Below are 24,719 nucleotides of genomic sequence, written 5' to 3'. Positions count from 1 at the left end.
GTCAATTTCATAAATAAGAAAGCATAACCTGTCAGCTGTTAAAAGTGTATCATGCCAATTCAGCACCCGCATATAGCACCATTCTTTCCTGTAATAACATCAGAATCCTTTTCATTGAGTCAAGTTAAACCTGGCCCCCCAAAATGTATATTCAAGAGTGTCACATTGTTTATCCCAAGAAAAAGTGATCTGTGCGATTATTAATTAGGTAGTTTTTCCCTCCAGACCTCATTATAAAGGAAAAGAAGGGAGAGGAAAAAAAGATCAAAAGATCGGATTCAGTTGCCACACTAGAGGCATGAAAACCTAGACAAATACAAACTCAGAGAGGTGCTGAGTTACATGGGGACTTTGATGCCATCTTCAAGTGCATTAAGGAAAATGAACTTCCAGCTATCCTGCAGAGCACAATAGATGCAAATAGGTATGACTTGGTAGCAGCACGTTTATTTTTAAAGCAGAGCATCCCATAATATCGAGAAAATGACCCTCTCGCTAGAAGACACATTTACTTACTCAAAGATGCAGGGGAGAAAAACGGAGGGGGGAAGATGTAAAAGCCCCAAACATACCACAATAGAAGACTTCCGAAGAAAGGAAGGGGGCTGAGCCCCTTTCTGGGATGCGGACGTTCCCCACTCCCTAATTATCGAGAAAGAAGGGAGATGCAGAAGCAGCAAGGCTCGTTTCCGCTCCCCGCCCCCGACCACTCACCCCTCCGCACTATCCACCACAACAGCAGGAAGAAAGGAGAGCTGTTCCGTACCGTCAAGACCCTTCTCTGAAAGCCATCCCCTGCGCGCATGCAGCAGCAGCACCACCTTTCCAGGCAGCACATCAAAGTGACAGAGCCCCGCCGACGGCTCCCACAGGAAAGCCCGGAGCCAGCAGCAGCAGCAGCCGCCCCCCGCCCCGCCCCGTCCTCCGCCCGGACCCCCTTCCCCACCTGGCTCCCGGTGCGCGGCTGCTACTTGTCTGCATGTGCCCCGCGAAGGCGACTTGGGGGCGGCGGAGGCGGGGGCGAGCCTAGCCCGCGCTGCTCCCCGGGCTGCAGAAAAGCCCTGGTCCGACCCGCCGGCCTCCCGTCTACTTTGCTCCTGTCTTACAAATGCCAAGGCAGGTCCCACCAGGCGCGACCCAAGGGCTGGCGCTCGCCTGACAACTTGAGCTTTATTTCCTTCCTTCTCCTTACCTGTCTTGGGGAATGCTTGAACGGGGTCTTTTCTCCCCCCCACACCCCCCCTCCCACCCTCCTGGAGAAGACGAACCAGGGGCAGCGGCAACAGCTCTTTTGTGTGACTGCTTGAGAGCCACACACAGAGACTACTAATTAACCCGGGAAGCTGAATAGAGGACAAGCCTCGGCACCCCGGAATCGGTATAACTCAAGCTGCTCTCTGAAGGCTGAGAAGGGAAAGAAAACGAGAGAAGACCTCCCAGCCCTGGATACTGTTGCTAGGCCTGGCAAAGCTTTCGCTCCTCTGCCTTCCTTCTGCTAGAGGCCTCCAATCCTGCTCTCTCCACAGCTGCCTCCTAACTGGCATTGGACTTTAATGGTTCCTAATGAGATCAGGGCATTGGGAAAGAGAGTATGGGAAGAGAGCGTCCAAATCCTGGACAGGGGTGACTTCCTGGGCCCTGATGACTACTGGGCTGGTTTTCATCTCAGTGAAGCCACCCTAGACATTCATCTGGGTACGGGTCTAATACTGAGAGGAACTGAAGACCCAGAGGAGCAGGAGGTAGATCCTAGGTCCCTTTAAACTGTAGATAAATGCTACCAACTAATGAACCTGTTCCACTAACAATAACTAGCTTTATTCCAAAGTTCATTATTTCAAAACATAGTAAGTGCTTCCTAAATGCTTCTGTTGCCTGACTGCCCTAATATAGGCAAGGCGTGGTGCTAGGCATTATGAAGATCAAAGGAGGCTTGGAGTTTATACCCCCAAAGCAATGACATCATGACAATGGTAACACCAGGGGGCAGCATTATACAAAGCAGAAGGAATGTGTGAAAGTCTTGGGTTTTGTTTGTACTGGGTAAGAAATGGTGACAAGCAATTTTTTCATCTAGGGTGAAAAGAAGAAAAAGCTCATTCCCTCATGCACACACTCTCCACCCCCATACTTCAATGCTTCTAGGCTGTTGAAAGGGGGTGGAACCATGGTTCCCTATGAGAGAACTGAAGGGAAGAAATCAGATTCTTTGTGCTCTTACTGCCCTCTAAATTTTCTGCCCTGGGACAAAGGTTCAGTGCTCCTGCCCTAGTTATAGTTCTGATGCCAGGAATGACATTACCACTTATTTCCAAATAACATACTCAACTTTTAAAATATGTTCAGAAGCCTTGGACTGGGACTATATCACATATGGAACCATAATTACAAAGTATTTGGTATAGTCTTTTAATATGGATTTTACAAAATCTAAAGAATCATGGTAGGAACTCCACTTTTTAGTTACCAAACCACCCAAAATATCCTTACCACATAGTAAATACTTAATAAATGCTTTTTTTCCCCCATTGAATTCAGGTACCAGTCTAATTCATCAAAACTTGATATATTCCTACTTTTTGGCATTTTTAATGCCAATAAGACACTTTACCAACATAGGACAGAAATGATTTAGCAATTTTGAAAGCTCAAAGTGCTTTTTTTGTTTTCTTTCTAGGATAACCTGGATCAAATCTTGGGCAATTTGTATTTGGGAATCTCCAGTAGATAGCCAAAGTGACAGTCTATATGTATATTTGTTGTTGTTCAGTCTCTTTCAGTCATGTCCGACTCTTCATGACCCCACTTGGGGTTTTATTGGCATAGATACTGGAATGGATTGCCATTTCCTTATCTAGCTCATTTTACAAATAAGGAAATGGAGGCAAACAGTGTTTAGTGACTTACCCAGGGTCACAGGGTTAGTAAGTGTCTGAGGCCAGATTTGAACACAGGAAGATGAGTCCTCCTGACTCCAGGCCCAGCATTCTATCCATTGTACCACTTTTCTGCTCTCCATATGCTCATAGCAACCTGTAATTGAACAAAGATGCCTTCTATAGTATTGTTGACAAGTGGTCAAACAAATTTTGCTTGATTCTACTCTATTTTTTTAAAATTCTCTTTACATGAAGCCTAAATCTCCAAAGTTCTATTCCTAGGCTTCATCACAGAATGAAGATGACCTTGGGTTCTGACTATGTCACCACAATACTGGCAGGTTCTACTATGCTGATAGGGCCTCAGGTATGTCCCCAGTAACAAACTGAGTCTGTTTTCCAAGGACCATCCTAGCTAATTATGGAGGTGCACATCATCAATAAACTGAGCACCTCATGGTTAAATATTTGGGCTATGCCAAAACAAATAAAAATTTTTTTTAAATCTCTGAATCCTGTGTGTCCCTCTCCGGTTTCTACAATGACAGAACCAGAGTGGTGAGAAAGGAGGCAGAAGGGGTTAAGGATCACAGATTTAGACTATCAACAAACCTCAATTTGAGTATTGATACTCTAAATGTGAGATTCTTGTCCAATTTTTGGAGGAGCTTTCTTCTCATATATGAAACCAGAAGAAGTTTAATAGAAAGATGGCTCACAGTACTTGGTGGAATAAGTTGTATCAGAGGTTACAAGAAACTTATTTCATGGAATGTTTGCTCATAGTGTTTTACAGCATTCATGATAAAAGTATGTGCAAAAATACCACCATGAAAAATAATGCAATTTATACATCAACCTGTGTTGCTGAGAACAAAAGTGGGAGAGAAATTCTACAAAGAACTTGATAAGACCCTCCAATTAAAATCAACATATACAATATTTGGGGATTTCAGCAAAATATAGGAAAAGGAATATTAGGAGAAATACTTGGGAAAGTATGGTTCAGGAAAAGGAAAAGGAAAAGGTCAAAGATTTGGAAATTACACAAAAAAGGCAGGTCCCTATATTTTGTCTAAAGACTTGGTAGGCACAATGGAGATAAGGCAAATTTAAAGAAAGCCTGCACACACATTAGACTAAGCAAAATCATCCCATGGGCATTCAAGGATGAAAAGGGAAAAAGGCATACAAACATAAGAAAATTGGAAAAAATTGGTTAAAAAAAACTTTAACAAACTTCTTTCTCCATCAAGGACAGTGAAAGTGTCACACCTAGACCTCAATATCACAGACCCTGAGGTGCTTACAGGAGAGAGTCAGAATGATGCAATGGAAATGAGGAAAAGAAAATTGAAGTAGTAAGTATAAAAAAGATCTGCGATGGAGCAGATATAGTTGTTAGAATGTTGAAAGACAAATAAACTATGTGAAGGAGAAGGGAAGATACCAAAGGAGTTAAAAAAATTACAGACCTAAATGACATTAAAAAATAAAAAAGGGTGATCAAGAAAACATCTATAATTATCTGTCAATAAGCCTACCTACTATCTATACAAAATCTTTATGGGAATCATCTATACATGAACTAAGGTGTGTATGTTCGTCCTTCATTGCCGAAGAAGACCATGCCATCAGAGAAATGATGACATGACTTGCACTTGACTTTGTTCTGAGTGAGGGACGGCTGTGCAGGTCACCAGCCTCACTTCTCCTCCAGAACCATCTGAATCCAGTGACCAGATATTCATCAGGATGACTGGAGATGACCCAGGATGAGGCGATTGGGGTTAAGTGACTTGCCTAAGGTCACACAGCTAGTGAGTATCAAGTGTCTGAGGTGAGATTTGAACTCAGGTCCTCCTGACTCCTGGACTGGTACTCTATCCACTGTACCCCCTAGCTGCCCACATGAACTAAGGATATCCTCAGTGAAGTTCAAATCTGGGAACAAGCAGGTTTTTCATAAGTGATGTTCATTAATTAATTATCATCTTGATCATCTCACAATTAACTATAAGATGTAGAGAATGTAAATCTCAACTCTTCCTCTTACCACCTTTATGACCTTAATCAAGTAGTCAATCTACAAACATTGGTTAAACATTTACTAGGCCCTAAGTTAAATAAGGTACAAATAAAAAGCAAAAAGATAGTGTTTACCCTTAAGGAGTTCATATTCTAAAGAGGGAAAACAACATGAAAGTAACTATTCAAAATATATACAGTGTAAATGGAAGGAAATATCAGAAAGAAGGTACTAGGGGAAGGGGAGGAGGGAGTGGAAACCAAGAAAAGCTTCTTTCAGAAGATGAGATTTGAGCTGAGGATTGAATGAGACCAGAAAAGCCAAGGTTCAGAAATAAGGAGAGAAACAGGAGTGTAGGGGCCAGTCAATAAAAAGGCACTGAGTCAGGAGATGGAGTGTTGCATGCAAAGAAATGCACAAGGCCAGTGTTTGTTTCTGAATCACAGAGCTGGGACAATCGTGTAACAACCTTCCAGAAAAATCTTAAACTGGCCACAAAGACCCTAAAAGTGTATTTCTTCCCAGTTTGAAAAGAAGCTAATATGAGATTAGCCCTGGAAGGTGAGGTCCCTCTTCCTCTATACAATGGGCATTTGAATCTGGATTTCCATCAGCTTCCTCTCTTCCCAAACTGTGGAGAAATAAAATTCCTAAACTCTTTACTATGAGCCCAAGCCTTGCTGGAGAGATGGTACAGTAGGAAAGGGTCAGATTATAAAGCCTTAAATGGCAAATGGAACATTTTGTATTTAATCTTGGGGGCAATATGGATCCACTAGAATTTATTGAGTGGGGGGAGGTATGGTCAGATCTGAAATTTAGGAAGATCACTTCAGTAGTTAAGAGGATGATAGATTGGAGAGACTTGAGGTAAAAGAAGGTTATTAAAATAATCCAATCATGAGGCAATGAAGAATTACACCAGAGTGGGAGATGTGTGAGTGGAGATAAGGGAATGTATATGAAACGTTGTGAAGGTAGAAACATGACTTGACAACGGACTGGATATGTGGAGTTAGTGCAAGTGAAGGTGCAAGAATAACACCAATATTATGAGTCTAGGTGACTAGGAAGATAGTGGCCCCTTGTAACAGCAAGGACCCCAGCATACACAGGAGGACCTGCTGTACAGGTTCTTAGACCTGCTTTTCTAAAAGGAAAGCAACTTTTGAGGGGTCAACAATCTACTTTAATCAAGCACATATATCATTCACTTAGTTCAGGGGGAAAAGTCAGCACCCTGAACTTCAGAAAAAATACAAACAGAAATTACAAATAGAAATTACAAACAGAAAGTCCAACAGAGAGGACTACCAACTGTCTGATCATAGACAATACATGTATCATTACCAGAGAGAAAAGCACCAACATCTGGGTTTTCAAAGTCAGGGGACTCTTTAGCAGCTGCCCAGAGTCTCATCTGGCACACGAATCTTCTTCCAAAAAATAAGTTCCAAAGCCAAACCTCACCTCAGAATATATATACTATTTTCAAGGCTGGAAGGCATGTCCCTTGTGACCCAGTGCCTCATTAGAAATTAACAAAAGGTGTCTGAGGCCTATTGAGGGACAGGGAAGATCTTTAACTCTTTCCCCCATCCACCTTTAACCTTCCATTAACATTACATCCCTCTACAGTAATATGGAAGTTCGGAAGAAGGAAAGGTTTAGAAGAGTCATTTAACCTCTCACTTCCTTACCTTTTATGGTAGGGCAATATCATAGTCCCTTCTCCCATGCAGGTTGGTCTAGTTTTTCCTTAAAATACATTGAGATTCCTCCAGACTTGGTGGGATCAGGGGACTGAGTAACTATGTCACTTCCCCATGGCCGAGTACATGGGGATTAGTGAAGGTGAAAGGAGGTATGGGACTGGTCTCAAAGGATTTTGGCTGTTGGACCACAACATGTAACTGAGTTTTACTTAGCTGAATCAACTTGAGGTGTCCTCAATGTCTATCCAAGTTGAATATTCTTCTCTTGCTATGACTAAGTAAATCTCCTTCTGTTGACTATCGAATGATTTATGAGTATCTCATCTTATTCCAATATCAAACCTAAATTATCAAGAGACTAGCCTGAACCAGATCCAACTAAGGCATCTATAAAGTTAAGAGGTAAGATTAAATGGCCCACCAAGGTCCCTTACAGTTCTAAATTTATGAACTTATTATCCTATGGGTTTATTGTTTGTTTATTATGGGAAAGCATTTAACTGAGTAAATGAAAACCATAACTTCAAGGCTCCTTTACAACAAGGTGTTTCTCATCCATTCATTACAATCCTGCAGGTTTCGTTCCAAGATGCAATAACAGAAATGTTTTCTGTCTGCCCTTCTCAGATCACATCTGGAGTATTATATTCAATCCTGGGTGTTGGATTTTAGGGATGTTATTGTTAAGTTGAAGGGTGACTGGAGGAGAATGACAAGGGTTGAGCTTGTTCTGCTTAGCCCCTATGGAAGGAAGTGTGAGTAAGGGGTAGAAGTTTATAGAAAGGCAAATTTTTGCTTCCTACATACTCAAAAGAATTGGATTTCATTGATTCAGGGGTTTTCTCCAAAAATTCAGATTGCAACTTATTCATACCTGTCCATCCTAAGTGATTTTTTCCTATGTTCTTCCAAAAGTTCTCCATGGGGAATCTGCCCAATTTTCTGGAAGTCCCCTTTACTTTCTTCTGAGTTTATTATTGGGCATTCTGATTGTCCACTGTCATCATTTGCTCTTGTCACATGACTAGCCCATCATCTCCCCGACAATACCTTGATGACATCTTTTATTCTTGTTCTCCAGAGTTTTTTCTGTTGGTTCTGTATTCTGGTCTGCTCACACCATACATCCTTTCATTGCCTTCTGTGTGATACTTATATTTAGCTCATCAGAGGCAATGGTCTACCACCTCTCTCTGTCATATAGGTAAAATGTTTGTATTGAAATATAGGCTTTTGCTTTCTTGAGAAGCTTGAGATCGATAATAGAGTTTAGCAATTTTCCCAAAAGAATCTAACTTCCCTTTCTTTTTCAACTCTAAGTCCAGTTCATTGCCTGCCTATACTAAGTGTCTCAAATACAAATATTGTTGGGCAAACTCTATAGAGTGTTCAGATAAAATCATGCTGAAATCTTGGCAATAGAAATTTTTCATCCACTTGGTCTTTCCTATGTGAATGGACAAGCCAGACTCCTTTCAGGAGATTAATGATCTCTTCCAGAACATTTTATAATGCTCTGGGACCTGAGGTAAGCAGCACAATATTTGCAAACGACAACTTCTGAAGGACCTCATCATACAAAGGGAATCCCTCCTAAACCTGAACTCTGCACTGGATCTCCTTTATCTCAGTGGTAAACATCTCTGATGAGCCTATCCATCCTCATTATATGCCTCATCTGATATTTGTCATAAGTGGACAGAACACATTTCTGTAATTACATCTTGCAAGGAAATCTGCAGGATTGGAATGAATGAATGAATGAGAAACACCTTGCTATAAGGAGTCTTGAAGTTGTCATTTTAATTCTAGGGCAACCATGAGGAGCTACAAATTCTAAGACTCACTCACAAACCCCTACTTGTGGGCTATCTATTGGTTATCAGTCAATAGCCTCAATTAGCTTGTAGGAAAGAATTTTACTAATCAAGATAGTTGCAGAATACCCCTCATCCCTTAAAAAAAAGTACTATCTCCTTACACCTACAAGTTCCCTCATACTTAAAATACAAAGACAGTGAGGCACATATGTAGAAAGGATGTGTGACATAAGGGTAATACACAGCTCCTAACTTCTCTAAGTCCTTTTCTCCCTTTGTAGAGTCTTCATGAAAATGGTCTTATGTGTAGCTCTCTCCTTTCAGTCACTATGGTGTGGTGATGCTCCAATGACTCCAATAGGAGCTCCAGACCTGATATTTTAAAGTACATAAGGTAACAGTTACCTGGTCAAGGGATGTGAGGGGATGAAAGAAACTTGTTCCTTCCCTTAAGGTAACTCCCTCCCAGAAGTCCTTCAGCAATGCTTTTGGCCACCAATCAATCGGCATGTTGCTGGAATAATTGAACATTCAGACTGGCTTCCAATTTTAAACATAGCCCTGCAGGTTGGGATTGATGTTTTTCAACCAATCACAAAAAAATTTTTCTGTTTGATGTCATCTGCTTCCATCCAGTGAACCAAAGCTCCCATGATTCTTTCAAATTAAGCAAGAACTTATTCATAAAGAGTTTACTTTTACTTGATTAATTCTTTCAAGTAGTCTGGCCCTTTATGATTAATCAGGAAGAGGGTGGATCCCTGTCTTTAATCCTGGACACTATGTTTCCCAATGCAATCTAAAATCATATTTGCTTTTTTGACTAATCACTTAATATTGAGCTTTCAGTTCAATAAACCCCCATAGATCTTTCTCAGATGCTGCTGTCTAGCTATAATTTCTCTGCCTCATACTTGTGAGGTTGATTTTGTTAATCGAGGTAAAAAGACTTTTATATCTATCCCCATTAAATTTCATTTTATTTGATTTAGCCCAGTGTTCCTGCATGTCAATATCTTTTTAGATCCTAACTCTTTCATCTAACATGTTAGCTATCTGTCCTAGCTTCATGTCATCTACAAATTTGATGAGTATGAGATTTATGCCTTTACCCAAGTCATTAATAAAAATGTTATCCAAAAAAAAGCGGCTGAGCAAAAACCCATATGGCTCTCCATTTGGGACCTTATTCCACATTAAAATTCAAAATTAATGACTACTCTCTGGGTCTAGCTATTTAACAAGTTCCGAATCCACCTGGCTGTACTATTGCCGAACCTACATCTGGACACTAAAAAAAAGTATGAGACCTTATCAAATGATCAGCTAAAACTTAGGTAAACATTAATAGCATTTTTCTGATCTTCAAAATATCCAAACATGTTGATATTCTCATCAATGTACATCCTCCAAAAATGGTTAGCCAGATGGAACATGACAATAAGTACCACAGAACGTCAAAATTGTCAGACATTCTACTTCAAATCCCAGTTATACCACTTATTATCTCAATGACCTTGGGCAAGTCATTGACCTTCTGAGTCTCAGTTTCCTTATCTATAAACAAAGAAGGGTCAACTACATAACCTCTCCATTCTCTGACCCTTTGATATTACTCTCATATTGCTTATTAATTTATGCCCGTACCAGAATTTTTCACTGAATGAGTCCCTCCATTCCATTTTACTACCCCCATATGCCTATAATTCCACAGTCCTTTTTCAAAAGATCATAAAATTAATTAATTAGGATCTAGCATATATCTTTGTCATATGTGATTAAATGGCTTGGTATTTAATATATGATAAGGACAAAATGTGTTCAGTACAAAAATTCTGCTTAGACATATCACAGTGGTAAATGCAAATAGTTAATAGCATACGTAGCAATCTTAGGAGAAGATCGTTGGCAAATAGGGAGGGATACTTTAAAATATTTTAATGGACCTTTTACTTTATCAATGTGGATGTTCCTTCTAACAGTGCATTTTGAACCCATCTACATCTGTTCATCCTGTGTTCATCTTATGTCCATGTTTTCCCATAAGTCTGCTACAAGAGATCTTATCAATGTGCTGGAGGCCTTCCTCAATTTCTTGACATCTCAAGTGTACCAAGAGAGCAGGCAGTTCATTCCCTGATTATTTCTCACCCTTGCCACATGGTGAGCCTATGTTCTTTTTAGCTCATACATATATTTCATGACCTCCTTTCCACTCATTCTCCTTCTCAGAATGGAAGTTTCCTCCATTAATTCCACTTTTTCAAGGATGAAATTAAGCAACTCAAAGAACTGTTAACTGCTCTGAACTGGCATAGCTTCCAGTAGGAGCCTAAATGATTGAAATCCCCCCATCACTTCTAAATCAAGCTTCAGATCTTTTACCAAACTCCTCATCTATTTATTTTCTGTCCTATTGGTTCATGATACAGTCTGGAGACAATTTTGCTTCGGTTTCTTCCTCAGCTGTTCTCTATTCAAATGCTCTCTACCATGTTCCCCCATTTGGATTTCCTCACATGAATGTACTTTCTTAATTTACAATGCTACTTGTTAGAGGCAGTTACGCAATTCAGTGGATAGAATCAGTAAGACTTCTCAGAAAGTTCCTCAAATACTTATTAGATGTGTGATCCTGGGCACTTCATCTCTATCTCAGTTTCCTCTTCTGTAAAATGAGGATATCAATAGAACCTACTTTCCAGGGTTGTCATGATGATGAAACAAGACAGTGTTTTTAAAGCATTTAGCATAGTGCCTGGTACATTGCAGATACTTAATAAATGCCTATTTCCTTCATTCCTTCCTACGCCGCATTCCCCCTTTACTTATTCTCCTTTTTTTGAATAAAGTATACCTTCCTAGAACTGTGTGGGTCCCATTCCACCAAATGTCAGTTGTTACTATGAAGTCAGATTTGCTGACCCTGCAAACTTAGTATATTTAAAATGGAACTAATCATCATCCCCTCTAAATCTATACCTTCACCTAATTTTTCTGTTTCTATTAATGACACTACCATTCTCCTATCATCTCAGGTTCATAAACTTACAAGTCATCTTTAATTCTTCTCTTTCCTCCACCCTGTATATATGTTGACCTTTGTATCAAAGACTTTCACATGGCATAAAAGGCCTGCATACATTTTGGGGGCTTTCTTATTTCTCTGTTTCATTGTCTCACCCTAGAAAGTCTGAAAATCTCAATATATGACAATGCCCAGGGTATTGTCATTAACTGCCTTTGCAAAAACAGTTTAAAAACTCAATAATTTTATTTATAGATTGAAGAAAAGATACGCAACTCAGATCAGCTTATGGAAAATAATGATCCCTTCCAATAAGCAGGTTACCCGGATAAATGTGTACTTGTTTTGTTTTCTATTTGTACAGTAGTTAGGGATCCCAGAAAGCATGGTCTAGCATAGTTCCCCAGTATGTGGCTCTCACTGTAGTCCTCCACAATTCCCAGTAGGTGGCACTGCTAGCCCTTTTCTCTAGAGGAAAAACAAAGATGGCGGGCCTCTCCAAGTGCTACAGAGGGACATACTTCAGAGTTCCCTGTCTTGGCAAGAGATGTTGCTTCTCCCTGTTTTACAGCACACACACAATACTAGATCAGAGAGCCTCCACTCCAAAGCCTCTCAACAGTTTCTACTCATCTCTAGCTTCACAGAATTTTCCCAAGGGTCAGAAACACATCCTGCTCTCATTTCTACTCTACTACCAACTTCACACTGGGGTATGGTGATATTGAAGTCTAATATCCTCCTTACTCCTGCTACCTAGGAAATTTATTTCCTGACTGAGGCCTAGAAAACTTGATGAAATCCCCCAGTTTCTTCCCAATTGTCTTAAGCCCTATCAATCTGTCTAAAGACAAATTCAAGGAGTTATTTGAATTGTTTTTGTTATTTCATCATTTCAGGCATGTCTGATCCCATTTGGGATTTTCTTGGCAAAGATACTGAAGTGGTTTGCCATTTCCTTCTCCAGCTTCCTTTACAGATGAGGAAACTGAGGCAAACAAGGTTAAGTGACTTCCCCAAGGTCGCACAGCTCATAAGTATTTGAAGCCAGATTTAAGTCAGAAAGATGAGTCTTCCTGACTGTAGGTGTGGGCTTATCCACTGCACCACCTAGCTGTCCCCAGATATTCAAATTCCCCAGGGCTATTTTCTGCCACCTGGACAGAGAGCATTATCTCAGCACACCAGAAGAATGAAGAGAAGAAAAAAAAAAAACCTGTCCCAACTGCAAATCTAGATAGTTGCCTAATCACACCATTTCTACCTGTACAACATCCCTCAAATCTGATTCATCCTTTCACAAGTAGGATGTAGATCCTAGTTTAGATCATCAACTCTTCTCACTTGGTCTTATTGTAATAGCTTTCTACCTGGTTGTCCTCCTACTTCCAGCCTATCCCCTCTCCAGTCAATCTTTTCCATTGCTCCAAAAGTCCTTTTCCTGATGCACCGCTATGATCATATCATTATTGCCTACTAAATTCTATAAAAATTTCTGATAACTGACATTCAAGGCTCTTCACAATCTAGTTCCAACCCACCTGTCCAACCTCATCTCTCATACCTTCAAATATTATACATTACAGTAGAGTCTTCCTTTTCTTATCTGTGGACTTGTTCACACTAACCCCCTTTGCCTGGAAAGATTTTCCTCTTGTTTCTGTCTGTTGAGGTCCTTCCCCTTCTTAAAGACCCTACCTTCCTCCATGAAATCTTTGACCAACCCAGTCCAGCCCCTACCTACACTCACCACAAGGTTGAAAATGATCTTACCTCTTAGCTATCCCATGGTACTTTTCCTGGTCTTCTGTTTTGCACTCACCTATATCCCTTGCATCTGAGTTATTTATATATTTTTCCCACCATAAGTGCCTTGTAATTAAAGTCTATCTTTTTTTTCCCTAGGCAGATGTGTAATAAATGTTTGTTAAATTGGATCTAATTCTGAGATAAAGGAAGGTCAGGAGAATTTTGAAGAGGGAGTTAGTTAAGCCTATTTTCAGAGCCAAAAAAATGCTGCAAGTAATAATTATGTTGACACATACATGTAAAAGGGTTTTAAAGATAAATCCTCATGCACAATAGAGTTTTATAATCTTATTTATCTGGTCATTTTTTACCTTCATATTGCCTTGGACACTTCCTAGCTGTGTGACTGACCCTAGGCAAGTGACTTAATCTCTATCTGCATCCATTTCCTCAACTATAAAATGGGGATAATAATGGAACCTACCTCCTAACAGTAGAAGAATCAAAAACATAAAATCTGCAAACCACTGAGCGTGGTGCCTAGCACACAGTAGGGGCTTAACAAAAGTGTGTTTCTTTCCTTCCTTTTATCAAGAAAGAGCCTGTCTCCATCTTCTTTCTCTCCAGCTTCTCTACAAGCATGATAGTAAAATTTTCTTCAGCTTCTGTCAAGCCACACTCAAGTCCAGGTTTACCCCTCATAAAATTCTCTTTATAATAAAAGAAAAGAAAATCTTTGTTCAGGCCTTTGTCCTCAATAATTAAGAAGAGACAATTAAAAGGAACTTATTGTGCAAAAATACACTGAATTGCAGCCAGGCCCCAAGTTCAAACCCCATGCTATTTTTAAAAATGAATTTCATAATAAGAAAAGACAATCCTAAAAAGTGCATATTTCTAGAAGGGGAAGGATTAGTGTTATCTCAGATAATTTACAATACAGGTAGATGCAGATTTCTTAAAAGGGTTCAAAACGTATGCATCAGCCCTTTCTTATACTCCAATTGGTAAGTACTGCAGCCACCCTACATTCAAATTGATGGATATAGTCCCTGCTGAGAGGGCCGACGTACAAATGTGAAAGGGTGATGGGAGATCATGGGTTCACTCAAATTAACTTGGCAGAACTTCTGGGCAGCTGGGTGATACAGAGGATAGAGCCCCAGGCTTGGATTCAGGAAGGTATGAATTCAAATTCCAGCCCCAGACACTAACTAGATGTGTAATCCTGGACAAGTCTCTTAACCCTGTTTACCTCAGTTTCTCCATCAGTAAAATGAACTGGAGAAGGAAATGGTAAAGAATCTTTGCTGGTAGCTTTCCCAAGAAAACCCCAAACAGGGGTCACAAAGAGTCAAACACAACTGAATGACAACCTCAACAGTGGCTAACTTCTACACAATAATTTCCCATTTGGTGCTAACCATACTTATGGTGCTGAATCACAATCAGACACATCCCTCTTCTACCCTCAACTGCATCATCCTTATCTCTGTGGCATATAATTTGGGAATTGGCTTGGGAACCAGTTCCTTGCACCAAAGGAGGCATAATAAACACAAACAGCACGCAATCCACCATGAGGACACTCAAGAGAAAATCCACAAGCAGATACTTTAGCCAATGAAAACTTCTGACCCCCAAAACATGTGTGTAGCCCATAGGCTTTAGAAGTTCAATAGAGTCACTCTGAAGGTGTCAAATGGTTGGGTGTCCATTTCCACACACACTCCCCACTTCCTACTTTTATCACAGTTTCTCCCATGAGAAGTCAGACTCATGACAAGAAAGGCAGCTGGAAACCACATGATGGACCTCTGAATAAATGGTGGGCAAACCATGATAGGCAGATGCAACCGTACAAGTTGCTCAGTTTCTGCATTGGTGTTATTTCAGGCAGAAATGATAAGCAGAACATGATGATAGTTCTCCCAAGAAAGTTTTTCCCTATCTTTTTTCTTTGTCTTCTCCTCAGTTTCTATTAAACCATTTCCAATAACTCTCTTCTCAGTTTCTCAAAAAATGCCATCCCCAAATGCTAATTCATATTTGTCTTTTAAAGCTGCATTAACAGTAGCTAAAGCCTCGTTGAGATAGACTTCTGGAACAAGTCATACATAAATCATTTCATCATTCATGTTTTAAAAGAGAAACTATTATCCACATAAAAATTTTCTCATGGACCCCCTATTCATTTCACAAAGAACATAATAGAATTCTATAAGAAATAGTTTGTGAAATGTTGTTCCCATCCAATCCTCCTTTCTTTACAGATAAAAAAAAAACTGGGACTGAGAGGTAAAATACATGAGATCACACAGCAAAACAGCAGATAAACAAAGCTAAAATTCAGGTTATCAACTCCCAGGATGGCGCTTTTCCTAACTAATTGTAACTCACTTTCCTTCCTGTAAAATCTAGAAAAGAGCAACTGTTTTGCCTATCTTACAGGGTTGTTATGAGGATCAAATAAAAAAAAGATGAAAATCTTTTTAGAAATATAAAGCACAAGCCTACAAGAGCGCTAAACAGTCAAACCAAGTCTTTCCCTGAGTCTGGTTTAAACAGGTGGACAAGGCTCTCTCTACTTGAGGCAATAGCCAGCTGCTGAGAATGAAGCAGCCAGCCCAGACCAGAGAGAAGATCGTGGAGAAGCTACCAAGAAGGGCTTTTAAAGACTTCAAGTTGGTAAAGAAAATATAAAGTATTAGTAATAAACAGTTAAGGTTCTGAATTGTTCAATTATTTCTTTGAAAAGTTGATCTAGGATATCTTTTAAAATACCAATTATTAAAATCTGTTGAGCTTATATAATCAAACTCCTGGAAAGCTGAGACCGTCTTGTTTCTGTCTTTGTATCTCCAAAGCCTGAACAGAGCTAGTTTATTGAACTGAGTTGAATAGTTTCAGTTGTTGAAAGTGGAAATTGATGTTTAAATCAGATGGGCTAGAGCAGAAAGTCAGTGACTGGAATCTCAATGAAAAACTCTCCTACGGCTTTGCTCTTACAATCTAGGACTGTGCGGGGTCAAGTCATGTTGCCTTCCCTCAGCAGCAAATGTAAATGATAACAACAGTCACTGGAAATGTAAATTATCTAATCCTCTGCACCATAGGGAGAGAACAAAGCCTATGGTACCAGTCATTAGAAAACAATTAACGGGGTCCTGAGACAGGCTCATGGTTGTGATCCAAGAGAATAAAAAGGAACTCATGTTGACTCATTCAAGAGTTCACACACAGCCAAATCCAAGGGGGATTGGATGGAAGCAAGAAAAGGTCATAGCAGAGGCCAAAATTCTGGGCAATCTATGGAGTTAAGTGGAAGATCCTCGGAAAAAAAAGTGTAGCCTTTAGTAAAATATCATTTATTCTCACACAACTTCTCCATCCAAGACAGGGGATGTTAGCCTTGCTAGCCATGCCTTCTCCTTGATCTGTTGCATTGGAATTACCATAGTCCCGGACATAAGTAACTGATGAGTCTTTGAAACTAAGGATGTGAAATGATGGTAGTGTTACATCTGCTTCCTGGAGGATCTAGTCAAGAGCATCTCCCATATTTCTAACAGAGCCTGCTAGATTACAGGCTGGTCACTCATATGTGATTTAGCTAATAGGAAGCCTTGTGGCTGATGTATACATATCACCCAATGTACCACATAAGGGAAAGCAGGACAATAACTGATGTTTATAAAATGCCTTTAGGTTTAACAAGTACCTTCTGTGCATTTTCTCATTCAATCCTCACAGTAACCCTACGAGGTGGGTTCCAGAGGTATTCAACCCATGAAAAAGGTATTATTTTTACAAAGGAGAAAACCAGATGACAGTCAGAGAGGTACAATGATTTGTCTGTGATGACCCAGCAAACACAAGTACAACAGTTTAGATTAGAATTCATACTTCTCCTAATTCCAAGTCCAAGGCACTTTCTACCACGCCATACTATCTCAGTCTTAGGGAAGAAGTCTTCTCAAGGATAGTATTTAGGGGACCCCTTCACATTGGGACTCTGGAATGCTACCTCAAGTTTGAGGCTTATTGTGGGATTGCATCACCATCCACTCAAAACCATAGCTCACGAGAACATAAAAATGTTTATTTACCAGCTAACCAGAGAGCATGTTAGTTTAAAGCAAAAGATATTTAATTAAATAAGGGACGAGATTCCCTTATATACAAAGGAATATGCGTTCCTATACCATCAATGGAGTGGGTGAGGAGTATATATTCAGGAAACACATGTGGCAGGACACATATGAGGAGAACATGTGGCCACAGCAGACACACTTGTCCAAGACAGTATCTCTCCAATGCTACAGGGTAACCATGTCCTTTGGTGACATCACCCAGTGAACTGCTTTCTCTCTTAATCTGGAGTCATCTTCCATGACTCTGTTTTCCTTTCTCACCATTTTTTGGTATCATATCTACTACTAACATAGATCAAGAACAGAGTTCTGTCAGCTGGATAATCCAGGGGGACATGTTTAGCTCTTTTATGATTCAAACCCTCCGTGAACCAACTAGTTAGTTAATGAAGCTCTTAAACTTTTTAAATTATGTCTTTTAAACTGCTTTTCCTCTTACAGGACTCTGACTATTTCCTGATACATTAGAAAATTCCTTTCCACCCCCGTCACATCCCTGATCCTTAGTCTGTGTCCTTTCAAAACATCCTTTGCATGACCTTCACTTAGCAAAATTGCAAAGGAGCTATGTGTAACTGGGATGATGAGGTTCTTTTCAACACCCATAATGCCCAATAGCCATATAAATCAACATGGGGCAAGACCTTAGGTCTAGTTAGAGCTGACAACCTTTATCCTGGTTCTTTTGTTCTATATTGTCGCAATTGTTTTGAATTCCTGCCAACAACTCTGCAGACTTGGGAGAAGCCAAATATAGGAATTCTCCTTCTTCCTAGAATTAAGTGTATATGTGTTACTGATATGGTTTTTCTATTCAAATATAAAATGAAAGCACTTATAGTCTTTTTCCACAGAGCTGATCCTTTTTGTCTTTGGTACTACATAGAAATATTCATAGAACGAACAGTGCTAGAGGAATCCAATGGGTTTGAAAGGCAAATCATAAATAAATATCTCCCATCTGTGTAGGCAATGAGTCTTCTTTCTACTAGTCTAAGCTTTTCCTGAATGACTCAAGTACTGTTAGGTCTTTTCTCTTTTGTTCACACCCACAAACTTGAGTTCCTTTCTCCTCTGCTTTTTAGTTGGGCAAGAATTCACTCAGATGACCTCAACTCTATCACTTCTTTTCAAGGTTTAGTACTTTATTTCAGTAAGTACCAAGAAAAGGTACTGGGAAATGCCTTGGCCTACTTTGAAAAATCATCACCTGAAGAAAAAAATACACTTCTAAATTTAAAAACTGATTTTATGACACACATACTCTGCAAAATATGTCCCTAGAATACATAGTAATAAATAAACTGATAATAATTAGGAAACTTGAAAGGAAATATTGAGCAATCCACTATCCACAGTGTGGTATAATAAAAGAATACTGACTCTGGATTCAGAGGAGCCAGGTTCAAATTCTGCCTCTGATACTCAGTTTCTGTGTGACCTTGGAGATGTCGCCTCTCTGGACCTCATTTCCTCTTCTCTAAAATGAGGGGGTAGAACCGGATGGCCTTGGAGGCACCTTCAAGCTCTAGAATTTATGATCTGATGTTCTTTACGTAGAATGATCTGCTCTGACATGGTTGAATTATAAAACACAAACACTTGAGCCACCTTCACTCCCGTAATGGGTAATTTAAATGGGAAGACTTTTCCCATTCATTAATAGGCCCATGTGACCTGCTTAAATCACATAGAAGCCTAAGTCACATGTGGTGGGAGGAGCCTGCTAAATGGGTAGAACAGGAAAGGTGGAACAGAACTGAAAAAAAGTGAGAAAGAGCAGTTAGAGTGGAGAGAGAGAGGACACAGGCAAGCAGATAGCTATGTTCTTAAGTATTTATTTGTTTGTCTGTGGGAAAGCCCTAGCAGGGTGGGGAGGCTTGGGAATGATTTTATTCCTTTACAATGCTAATATGTATTGACTTCTTGGCTACTATGATGGATTTGGCTTTCTGGTTTGGGGATTTGGCTTGCTGGCATCTGAATAAATGTTTTTCTTCTGCCTTCTATATAGAGAGTCTGTTATACTTTGTGATTGAGAACTGTGCCTGCATATTCATAGTCACCACCAGTGCTATGAATACTGTCTTGGAGAGACAACTCCCCTGAATGAGAGAGTGGTACAGAGTCTTACATCATAATGCTCCTTTTCCCTTCCTTTTAGAGGTGTTTCAAGAAGCATTCCTGGGTAATTTGAATTGCCTTGTCTAGCTTCCCAGAGGGAAATAGAGAGAGACAATTGGGGAAAGAGTGAGATGCTTGGGCAATAATTTATTTCAACTCTCTAGACCTCATTTTCTCCATCTGTAAAATGAGAAGCTTAACCTCTTGTGAACAGGACTGACAGTCTTTAGATTGTGTGATCCTCATGTTTCCATATGGAAACTGACTCACAGATAACAATTAAAGGATTCTATATTTAGGACATCCTTTGTTTTCAGCTTTTAGGCTTGAATTTAAGCATTTTGAGGAAAAAGATGGCACAGTGTCAGTAACAGAATCATAATCTTAGCATTGACCCAGAATCCTTACTCTCCCTCACCCCACTATCCAATCAGTTGTCAAATCTTGCCATTTCTACCTTCACAAGTAACCTCTCTCATTTTATCCTGTCTCTCCACTTAAATGGCTACTACCTTAGTTAAGTCCCCCAAATCACCTCTCACCCAAGTCATTGTGACAATCTCCCCACTGGAATCCCTGCCTCAAGTCTCAATCCAATCCAGTCTATCATGTATCCTGCCGCTAAAGTAATTTTCCTTAAGTGTAGATCTGATTATCTGACTGTCTACTCAACCAGCTCCAGTGCCTTCCTATTTTCTCTAGGATAAAATATAAACTCCTTTGTTTAGCTTTTAAAGCTTTATACAACCTAGCCCCAGCTTATCCTTCCAGCCTTATGAGACAGTCCCTACTCCAAACTCTACAATTCAGACACAGTAGTCTCTCTTTTTCCTTCACACACAACATTCATCTCCTATCTCTGTGCTTTGCAGTGGGCATCCCCCATGTACAGGAATGCACCATCTCCTAGCTCCTCCTCAGAAATTCCTTTTAAGATACAATACTAATACTGTCTTTTGCATCAACTTAACTGATCTTCCAATTGCTACTACTAGATTCCAGGTGTGTTCACCACACTGTTGGCTGTTAGTGACTAAGTTCCATTTAAAGCAATGAATACAAATTAAGTTTTCCAAGGGCTAAGGTATAATAACAATAGAAGTACAAACATTTCCGCCTAACACCTTAGGGGTACATGCTCTCTTATACTTCCTTACTCTCTGGGCTTAGACAATGCAATTTCAACCTAACATTGATTCTATCAAGTTTATCTCCAAATGGAGCATCATTGCCAGGTCTTAGCTACAAATGGATTGGGTCTCAAAGTTTGGCCCTTGGATCTTGGGGTATAAATGCTAGGCTGACTTCTGGACTCCTGAATTTTGTGTGGCTCAAAACTCACATGATCACAGGCATCTCCTTCACTGAAAACAAAAATACAAAGGACACAGAAAAGATCCCAGGCCCATTTTCACAGGCCACATGTCAGCCTTGGGGAGATAAAGTCCAAGACCTCCCTCATCCCTTATGGCAGTGTTTCTCACAAAACAAGGAAAGGTCACATGAAGAGAAGGCGACAAACCAAGAAAAGAGAACTATGCCAAATAGTGCCTTTTGAATGCACCCCCAGTTACAGCCAATTAAGAGGTTCTTCTTCTGATGTGACAAGCAGACCAGAACCAGTTACGGAATGTTTGTGTCTACTGCAAGGTTCCCACAAGGGATTTCCATTACATATCATCATGGTAATTATATCAGTAAAATTCTAAGCATGCTCACAAGGACTGACCTAGGAGAGGAAGTTCCTGGTGTGTATGTGTACGTGTGTGTATGCACATGTATGTGTGCATGTGAGAATGCTCTTGCAACCTCATTCTGAGTAAGGATTGTTTCATTCTACTTACTTGCATTTCCTGCACCTAGCACACCACCTAGTACACAGGAGGTAATTAGAATTATATTGATTGAAGGATAGGGGATATTCCTAACTAGACTCATATTCCATCTCTGATCTTTTGTGTGACAGTGAGCAAGTCATTTAATTTCTTTCTTCATCTGTAAAATGGGGATAATTATACAGAACCTGCCTTAGAAGGACATAGTGAGATTTAAAAGAGATAATAAACATAAAACACTTTCCCAACTCAAGATATTACATAAATCAATATTACATAAACCAATCATCTTGGGAATCCAGGAAAGGACAATAAGATAACGACTGCAGTCCTACCTAATGTCCCACCATACTGTGGGAGATATTTTGAGGGACCCAACATCTTCAAAATCATGTTCAAGATGTGTATGAATTTTACAAATGATTGGCAGGGAGAGGAAAAAGGGGAAGTTGAGCAGAGGTGGACCAATGAGGTGAACAAACAAGTAATCTAATTAATCTAATTTAATCTAATTAAATAATCTAATTAACTCTTCTCTTCCCCTCACCCCACCTCAGACAATGGTAAGCAGATGCTTGCCTCTTTAATTTGCCTCCATAAAATGTTTGATTGGAAGAGGATGTGGGATAGTCATGTAGCATAAAACAGATTAAAAGATGCACTAGTACCCATGTAACATTGAAAGACCTAGAGGAAAGACTCCAGGGCATCAGTATGGGAAGGCATAAACCAGAATTGCACAGGAGAAGAAGACCTGAGTCTGTGCCATTGGAAAGAGGAGTTTTCCTATTAGCAGGACCAGAGATTCATAGAAGTATCACTTTTGGAAGCTAGGTAGTACAATGACTACAGTGTTGGACTTAGAGTCAGGAAGACCTGAGTTCAAATCCAGATTAAACACTTTCTAGCTATGTCAAGTCACTTAGCCTTGAAAGTCCCTTATCCTGTCAGCTTCAATTTCCTCAACTGTAAAATGGGGATAATAATAGCACCTGCTCTCTAGGGTTGTTGTAAGGATCAAATGAAATAATATTTTATAAAGTGTTTAGCACAGTCCCTAGCACATAGTAGGTGCTTAAGAAATACTTATATCTTTCTTTCCTTCCTTGGTAAGGCCAGAGCAAGATCCCCTTGACAATCCCTGTGGGCAGCACTGTTTTAAAATTTTTAAAAATTGGCAAAAAGCAAAGAAATAGTGACTTTGTTAGGAAAACATAGGTAGTGCAGTGTAGTGGAAAGAGTAGGATGAATAAAAGGTTAGAGAATTGGGAAGGAGAAGCTGTGGGAGGGAGAAAAACCAATACAAATTACTTGGCTTGGCAGTCTGTTAAGATAATGTTGTGTATGTTTTTGTCTTTCTCTGTACCATTATTTATCCATTGTTTTTAACATCCATCGTAAAATCAGCAAAATTCAAAGAAAATAATGCTCTAAAAATCCCGTCATATGTTGGCCAAAGATAGACTCTAATCAACCAAAGAACTATTCAATCCCATTCAATCCAAAAGACATTTATTAAGCCCATACAATGTGCCAGGCACTATGATAAATGTATTTAATAAACAATTAATATAATTAACAATTAATAAATAGAAAGTCCCTGACCTCAACAAACTTACAATCTAAATGAGGAGACAATACACAAAAGGAGGCAGGAAAGTGGGGGTGGGGTGGGGGTGGACAGGGCATCAGCTGAAACCAGGCAGGGCAGCAGATCCAAAGTATAGTAATTTTTAAGTCCAGTTTCTGCCCTTAATAACAAGAAGGCAGGGAAGTGCTCTTAATAAAGGACAATGGTACAGTGGATAGAATGCTACAATTGTAGTCAGGCAGACATCTCATGCATTCAAATCCAGCCTCAGACACTTACTAGCTGTGTGACCCTAAGTAAATCACTTACTCCTGTTTGTCTCAATTCCACATCTACAAAATGAGCTGAAGAAAGATATGGCAAACCACTCCAGTATCTTTGCCAAGAAAACTCTAAATGGGTCAGAAAAACCTGGAAAGACTTATACGAACTGATGCTGAGTGAAGGGAGCAGAATCAGGAGAACATTGTACACGGTAACAACCACATTATTCGATGACTGACTTTGATAGACTTAGCCCTTCTCAGAAAGGACCTAAAACATTTCCAAAGGACTCATGATGGAAAATGCCATCCACAACCAGAGAAAGAACTATGGAGTCAGAATGCAGAGAGAAGCAGACTATTTTCTTTCTTTGTTTTGTTTTGTTTTTTTCTTTATCATGGTTCCTTGCATTCATTCAAATTCTTCTATACAACTTAACTAATGTGAAAATATGTTTAATAGGACCATATATGTAAAGCCCATATCAGATCGCATGCCATCTTGGGGAAACGGGAGGGGGAGAAAATTTAAAACCTATGGAAATTAATGTTGAAAACTAAAAATAAATTAACTATCTTTAAAAAAAAAAAGAAAACTCTAACTGGGGTCAAAAAGGATCAAACACAAGTGAAATGACTAAACAACAAAGGAAGGCATTGGGAGGAGTCTGACGTGGTTCTCCAAGCTTCCAGAGGTGAGAGAAGGCTGAGCCATAGTAGAGTCAATCAAGGCTTAAGTTAGCAGCATGGTGGTGAACTTAGAAGAGATGAGCTTATCTTGGGAAACCAGGCAGAGCAGCAGATGCAAATAGGAATGACCCGAGAAAAACATATTAAGAAGAAAATATAATTGTCTTTGAATATAATTTTTAACAAACCATATATATGTATATATGTTCATATGTACATATCATGTTCAAAGAATGCACAATTCTGAATAATTAAAGATTTGTGTCTAGCAATTAAACATTTCCAAGTATTTCCATCTCCAGATGAATCTTCACTTCAGTGCTTTGACAGTATTAGAGTACAATATTACCTTATGCACAGGCATAAATTGATTGTTTTTAAAATGTAGCTTTTTATTATAAAAAGTTGCAATTGGGGAATTTTGTGTGGAATTTTTCCCTTATTATAATAAAATAGGTGTTTCATATGGTTAGTTATTATTTGATTATAAAAGGCTAAATAATCTACACACGTATTTTGACCTCCAAAATATCATTTATTTTATAAAATTATATACATTGTCAAAATTATATATAAATTAAAATTTAAAGTCTAGTGGAAAACAAAAAAAGCAGTTCATTTTACTCGTCAATTTTAAATATATGAATATGTTGCATTATATGAGTCTTACAATTGGTAAGATTGTATTTTGTGATTATTCACTAACGTGAATTTTAGTAAATTTAATAATAAATACATGATTTTGATCTGATTTTTTTGTTTTTTAAACTGTATTTCTTATGTGCTTTAAGAGTAAAATGTGGTGTTGGTTTTGTTCCCTGTTTCATGTTTAATTTGTATAC

General features: G+C 39.3%; 1 protein-coding gene across 1 annotated transcript in view; it reads right to left on the bottom strand.

The window, feature by feature from the left end:
* APBA2 (amyloid beta precursor protein binding family A member 2) overlaps nt 1-1,307 on the bottom strand; it is a 364,180-nt gene extending 362,873 nt beyond the window's left edge. The window contains exon 1 of the mRNA XM_072616707.1: nt 1,193-1,307. The gene's annotated coding sequence lies outside the window, so the exon portion shown is untranslated. The remainder of the gene's footprint in view (nt 1-1,192) is intronic.
* Between the last annotated feature and the right edge of the window lie 23,412 nt (nt 1,308-24,719).

This window comes from Notamacropus eugenii, chromosome 1 (genome assembly GCF_028372415.1).
Source record: "Notamacropus eugenii isolate mMacEug1 chromosome 1, mMacEug1.pri_v2, whole genome shotgun sequence".
Classification (NCBI taxonomy): domain Eukaryota; kingdom Metazoa; phylum Chordata; class Mammalia; order Diprotodontia; family Macropodidae; genus Notamacropus; species Notamacropus eugenii.
This window is presented reverse-complemented; position numbering and strand designations above follow the sequence as displayed.